General features: G+C 59.4%; 1 protein-coding gene across 4 annotated transcripts in view; it reads left to right on the top strand.

Annotated features, from left to right (window-relative positions):
• bcl9 (BCL9 transcription coactivator) overlaps positions 1-7,282 on the top strand; it is a 165,254-nt gene that overhangs the window by 103,834 nt on the left and 54,138 nt on the right. For 2 of the 4 annotated variants that reach the window (XM_002940463.5, XM_004918212.4), the window contains exon 1: positions 5,950-6,277. The exons of the other annotated variants lie outside the window; for them this stretch is intronic. The gene's annotated coding sequence lies outside the window, so the exon portion shown is untranslated. Of the gene's footprint in view, positions 1-5,949; positions 6,278-7,282 lie in introns of those variants that run through there. 4 annotated transcript variants of the gene reach the window in all.

Here is a 7,282-nt window from a genome sequence, read left to right as displayed (position 1 = left end):
TTGTGCCAGAGATACAGCCCATACCCACCTTGTGCCAGAGATACAGCCCTTGTGCCAGGGATACAGCCCATACCCACCTTGTGCCAGAGATACAGCCCATACCCACCTTGTGCCAGAGATACAGCCCATACCCACCTTGTGCCAGAGATACAGCCCATACCCACCTTGTGCCAGAGATACAGGCCATACCCACCTTGTGCCAGGGATACAGCCCATACCCACCTTGTGCCAGAGATACAGCCCATACCCACCTTGTGCCAGAGATACAGCCCGTACCCACCTTGTGCCAGAGATACAGCCCGTACCCACCTTGTGCCAGAGATACAGCCCGTACCCACCTTGTGCCAGAGATACAGCCCGTACCCACCTTGTGCCAGAGATACAGCCCGTACCCACCTTGTGCCAGAGATACAGCCCGTACCCACCTTGTGCCAGAGATACAGCCCGTACCCACCTTGTGCCAGAGATACAGCCCGTACCCACCTTGTGCCAGGGACACAGCCCATACCCACCTTGTGCCAGAGATACAGCCCATACCCACCTTGTGCCAGAGATACAGCCCATACCCACCTTGTGCCAGGGATACAGCCCATACCCACCTTGTGCCAGGGATACAGCCCATACCCACCTTGTGCCAGAGATACAGCCCATACCCACTTTGTGCCAGGGATACAGCCCATACCCACCTTGTGCCAGAGATACAGCCCATACCCACCTTGTGCCAGGGATACAGCCCATACCCACCTTGTGCCAGGGATACAGCCCATACCCACCTTGTGCCAGAGATACAGCCCATACCCACCTTGTGCCAGAGATACAGCCCATACCCACCTTGTGCCAGAGATACAGCCCATACCCACCTTGTGCCAGGGATACAGCCCATACCCACCTTGTGCCAGGGATACAGCCCATACCCACCTTGTGCCAGAGATACAGCCCATACCCACCTTGTGCCAGGGATACAGCCCGTACCCACCTTGTGCCAGGGATACAGCCCGTACCCACCTTGTGCCAGAGATACAGCCCGTACCCACCTTGTGCCAGGGATACAGCCCGTACCCACCTTGTGCCAGAGATACAGCCCGTACCCACCTTGTGCCAGGGATACAGCCCGTACCCACCTTGTGCCAGGGATACAGCCCGTACCCACCTTGTGCCAGGGATACAGCCCATACCCACCTTGTGCCAGGTATACAGCCCGTATCCACCTTGTGCCAGGGATACAGCCCGTACCCACCTTGTGCCAGAGATACAGCCCGTACCCACCTTGTGCCAGGGATACAGCCCGTACCCACCTTGTGCCAGAGATACAGCCCGTACCCACCTTGTGCCAGAGATACAGCCCGTACCCACCTTGTGCCAGAGATACAGCCCATACCCACCTTGTGCCAGAGATACAGCCCATACCCACCTTGTGCCAGAGATACAGCCCATACCCACCTTGTGCCAGGGATACAGCCCATACCCACCTTGTGCCAGGGATACAGCCCATACCCACCTTGTGCCAGGGATACAGCCCGTACCCACCTTGTGCCAGAGATACAGCCCGTACCCACCTTGTGCCAGAGATACAGCCCGTACCCACCTTGTGCCAGGGATACAGCCCGTACCCACCTTGTGCCAGGGATACAGCCCGTACCCACCTTGTGCCAGAGATACAGCCCGTACCCACCTTGTGCCAGAGATACAGCCCGTACCCACCTTGTGCCAGAGATACAGCCCGTGCCCACCTTGTGCCAGAGATACAGCCCGTGCCCACCTTGTGCCAGAGATACAGCCCATACCCACCATGTGCAAGAGATACAGCCCGTGCCCACCTTGTGCCAGAGATACAGCCCGTGCCCACCTTGTGCCAGAGATACAGCCCATACCCACCTTGTGCCAGAGATACAGCCCGTGCCCACCTTGTGCCAGAGATACAGCCCATACCCACCTTGTGCCAGAGATACAGCCCGTGCCCACCTTGTGCCAGAGATACAGCCCGTACCCACCTTGTGCCAGAGATACAGCCCGTACCCACCTTGTGCCAGAGATACAGCCCATACCCACCTTGTGCCAGAGATACAGCCCTTGTGCCAGGGATACAGCCCATACCCACCTTGTGCCAGAGATACAGCCCATACCCACCTTGTGCCAGAGATACAGCCCATACCCACCTTGTGCCAGAGATACAGCCCATACCCACCTTGTGCCAGAGATACAGGCCATACCCACCTTGTGCCAGGGATACAGCCCATACCCACCTTGTGCCAGAGATACAGCCCATACCCACCTTGTGCCAGAGATACAGCCCATACCCACCTTGTGCCAGGGATACAGCCCATACCCACCGTGTGCCAGAGATACAGCCCATACCCACCTTGTGCCAGAGATACAGCCCATACCCACCTTGTGCCAGAGATACAGCCCATACCCACCTTGTGCCAGGGATACAGCCCATACCCACCTTGTGCCAGAGATACAGCCCATACCCACCTTGTGCCAGGGATACAGCCCATACCCACCTTGTGCCAGGGATACAGCCCATACCCACCTTGTGCCAGGGATACAGCCCGTACCCACCTTGTGCCAGGGATACAGCCCGTACCCACCTTGTGCCAGAGATACAGCCCGTACCCACCTTGTGCCAGAGATACAGCCCGTACCCACCTTGTGCCAGGGATACAGCCCGTACCCACCTTGTGCCAGGGATACAGCCCGTACCCACCTTGTGCCAGAGATACAGCCCGTACCCACCTTGTGCCAGAGATACAGCCCGTACCCACCTTGTGCCAGAGATACAGCCCGTACCCACCTTGTGCCAGAGATACAGCCCGTGCCCACCTTGTGCCAGAGATACAGCCCATACCCACCATGTGCCAGAGATACAGCCCGTGCCCACCTTGTGCCAGAGATACAGCCCGTGCCCACCTTGTGCCAGAGATACAGCCCATACCCACCTTGTGCCAGAGATACAGCCCGTGCCCACCTTGTGCCAGAGATACAGCCCATACCCACCTTGTGCCAGAGATACAGCCCGTGCCCACCTTGTGCCAGAGATACAGCCCGTACCCACCTTGTGCCAGAGATACAGCCCGTACCCACCTTGTGCCAGAGATACAGCCCATACCCACCTTGTGCCAGAGATACAGCCCTTGTGCCAGGGATACAGCCCATACCCACCTTGTGCCAGAGATACAGCCCATACCCACCTTGTGCCAGAGATACAGCCCATACCCACCTTGTGCCAGAGATACAGGCCATACCCACCTTGTGCCAGGGATACAGCCCATACCCACCTTGTGCCAGAGATACAGCCCATACCCACCTTGTGCCAGAGATACAGCCCATACCCACCTTGTGCCAGAGATACAGCCCATACCCACCTTGTGCCAGGGATACAGCCCATACCCACCTTGTGCCAGAGATACAGCCCATACCCACCTTGTGCCAGAGATACAGCCCATACCCACCTTGTGCCAGAGATACAGCCCATACCCACCTTGTGCCAGGGATACAGCCCATACCCACCTTGTGCCAGAGATACAGCCCATACCCACCTTGTGCCAGGGATACAGCCCATACCCACCTTGTGCCAGGGATACAGCCCGTACCCACCTTGTGCCAGGGATACAGCCCGTACCCACCTTGTGCCAGGGATACAGCCCGTACCCACCTTGTGCCAGAGATACAGCCCGTACCCACCTTGTGCCAGAGATACAGCCCGTACCCACCTTGTGCCAGAGATACAGCCCGTACCCACCTTGTGCCAGAGATACAGCCCATACCCACCTTGTGCCAGGGATACAGCCCATACCCACCTTGTGCCAGAGATACAGCCCATACCCACCTTGTGCCAGGGATACAGCCCATACCCACCTTGTGCCAGGGATACAGCCCATACCCACCTTGTGCCAGGGATACAGCCCATACCCACCTTGTGCCAGGGATACAGCCCATACCCACCTTGTGCCAGGGATACAGCCCGTACCCACCTTGTGCCAGGGATACAGCCCGTACCCACCTTGTGCCAGAGATACAGCCCGTACCCACCTTGTGCCAGAGATACAGCCCGTACCCACCTTGTGCCAGGGATACAGCCCGTACCCACCTTGTGCCAGGGATACAGCCCGTACCCACCTTGTGCCAGGGATACAGCCCGTACCCACCTTGTGCCAGAGATACAGCCCGTACCCACCTTGTGCCAGAGATACAGCCCGTACCCACCTTGTGCCAGAGATACAGCCCGTACCCACCTTGTGCCAGAGATACAGCCCGTGCCCACCTTGTGCCAGAGATACAGCCCATACCCACCATGTGCCAGAGATACAGCCCGTGCCCACCTTGTGCCAGAGATACAGCCCGTGCCCACCTTGTGCCAGAGATACAGCCCATACCCACCTTGTGCCAGAGATACAGCCCGTGCCCACCTTGTGCCAGAGATACAGCCCGTGCCCACCTTGTGCCAGAGATACAGCCCGTGCCCACCTTGTGCCAGAGATACAGCCCGTACCCACCTTGTGCCAGAGATACAGCCCGTACCCACCTTGTGCCAGAGATACAGCCCATACCCACCTTGTGCCAGAGATACAGCCCTTGTGCCAGGGATACAGCCCATACCCACCTTGTGCCAGAGATACAGCCCATACCCACCTTGTGCCAGAGATACAGCCCATATCCACATTGTGCCAGAGATACAGCCCATACCCACCTTGTGCCAGAGATACAGGCCATACCCACCTTGTGCCAGGGATACAGCCCATACCCACCTTGTGCCAGAGATACAGCCCATACCCACCTTGTGCCAGAGATACAGCCCATACCCACCTTGTGCCAGAGATACAGCCCATACCCACCTTGTGCCAGGGATACAGCCCATACCCACCTTGTGCCAGAGATACAGCCCATACCCACCTTGTGCCAGAGATACAGCCCATACCCACCTTGTGCCAGAGATACAGCCCATACCCACCTTGTGCCAGGGATACAGCCCATACCCACCTTGTGCCAGAGATACAGCCCATACCCACCTTGTGCCAGGGATACAGCCCGTACCCACCTTGTGCCAGGGATACAGCCCGTACCCACCTTGTGCAAGGGATACAGCCCGTACCCACCTTGTGCCAGGGATACAGCCCGTGCCCACCTTGTGCCAGAGATACAGCCCATACCCACCTTGTGCCAGAGATACAGCCCGTACCCACCTTGTGCCAGAGATACAGCCCGTACCCACCTTGTGCCAGAGATACAGCCCATACCCACCTTGTGCCAGGGATACAGCCCATACCCACCTTGTGCCAGGGATACAGCCCGTACCCACCTTGTGCCAGGGATACAGCCCGTACCCACCTTGTGCCAGAGATACAGCCCGTACCCACCTTGTGCCAGAGATACAGCCCGTACCCACCTTGTGCCAGAGATACAGCCCATACCCACCTTGTGCCAGAGATACAGCCCGTACCCACCTTGTGCCAGAGATACAGCCCGTACCCACCTTGTGCCAGGGATACAGCCCGTACCCACCTTGTGCCAGGGATACAGCCCATACCTTAGTGCCCCCCTAATGCTTCCGGTACCCTAACCCCCCATGCCCCAGCAGAGGCCACACAGGTGCCGGACCCAGTAAGCCAGTACCAGGCACAGGGGGAACACAAACCAGTCGGACAGTCAGTGCCGCGGCCCCTTTAAGAAGAGCGGAGTCGGGCCCGGAGCGGACTGGGGGTGGAATAGGCAAAGGGGTGGGTTGTACCAAACGCCCCCCTCCATGGGGGAGGATAGGAGTAGGAATAAGGAGGGGGGCGGAACCACTCGTCACGGGAGTTGGGGGGGTCACAGACAGGAGTGGAATGTTCTTAGCGAAGGAAGAGCGTGCGAACTGGGTGGGCGGAGACTAATTCCGGAGGGGGCGGTTCCTCGCTGCTCACGAAGTGTTGTGGGAGGCGGAGCCGGGGCAGCGAGGGGAGAAGGCGGGATCGAGTCTGGGAGGCGGGCTCGGCTGGCTGATCGCTGAGGGGAGGAGGAAGGCACCACTTTCAGGAGCCGGAGAGGGGGAGGGCAGGAGGGGAAGGTGCTGCTGCTGCTGAGGGGGGGAAGCGAGAGAGACTGAGAGAAAAGACAATGGAGCCTCTGTGCGGCGGCGGCTGTGGGACCCTAAAGCTGCCGTGATACCGGCTGTGTGAGCAGGAGAGACCCGGGGCAACCCCGGCCGGCGCGTCCCACCGCACCCCCCCCCCCAACCCCCGGAGAGATAGAGCGCCCCCTCCCTCTGAGCGCCCCTCCTGCTGCCCCGGACCTACCGGTAAGTGCTGGCGGGATGTGCCTGGGGGGGGGGGACCCACGCTGCTCCCGCTGCCTCTCGCCTGCTTCCTTAGGCCCAACCCCGGGCGGGATTCCTCTACGGCCTGTGGGGCAGCCGGGCAGGGGCGGAGTGGGGCGAACAGGCCCTGCTGTGGGGCACTGGGATAAACTGGGATATGGGACAGGCCCTGGTGTGGGGCACTGGGATAAACTGGGATATGGGACAGGCCCTGCTGTGGGGCAATGGGATAAACTGGGATATGGGACAGGCCCTGCTGTGGGGCACTGGGATAAACTGGGATATGGGACAGGCCCTGCTGTGGGGCACTGGGATAAACTGGGATATGGGACAGGCCCTGCTGTGGGGCACTGGGATATGGGACAGGCCCTGCTGTGGGGCACTGGGATAAACTGGGATATGGGACAGGCCCTGCTGTGGGGCACTGGGATATGGGACAGGCCCTGCTGTGGGGCACTGGGAATGGGTAACTGGGATATGGGACAATGGGACACTGGGATAAACTGGGATATGGGACAGGCCCTGGTGTGGGGCAATGGGACACTGGGATATGGGACAGGCCCTGCTATGGGGCACTGGGATAAACTGGGATATGGGACAGGCCCTGCTGTGGGGCAATGGGACACTGGGATAAACTGGGATATGGGACAGGCCCTGGTGTGGGGCAATGGGACACTGGGATATGGGACAGGCCCTGCTGTGGGGCAATGGGGCACTGGGATAAACTGGGATATGGGACAGGCCCTGCTGTGGGGCAATGGGACACTGGGATAAACTGGGATATGGGACAGGCCCTGGTGTGGGACACTGGGATATGGGACAGGCCCTGGTGTGGGGCAATGGGACACTGGGATATGGGACAGGCCCTGCTGTGGGGCAATGGGACACTGGGATAAACTGGGATATGGGACAGGCCCTGCTGTGGGGCAATGGGACACTGGGATAAACTGGGATATGGGACAGGCCTTGGTGTGGGGCACTGGGAAT

This window comes from Xenopus tropicalis, chromosome 2 (genome assembly GCF_000004195.4).
Source record: "Xenopus tropicalis strain Nigerian chromosome 2, UCB_Xtro_10.0, whole genome shotgun sequence".
NCBI lineage: Eukaryota > Metazoa > Chordata > Amphibia > Anura > Pipidae > Xenopus > Xenopus tropicalis.
The sequence above is the reverse complement of the archived record's forward strand: the minus strand, read 5'-3'. Positions and strand labels throughout refer to the sequence as shown.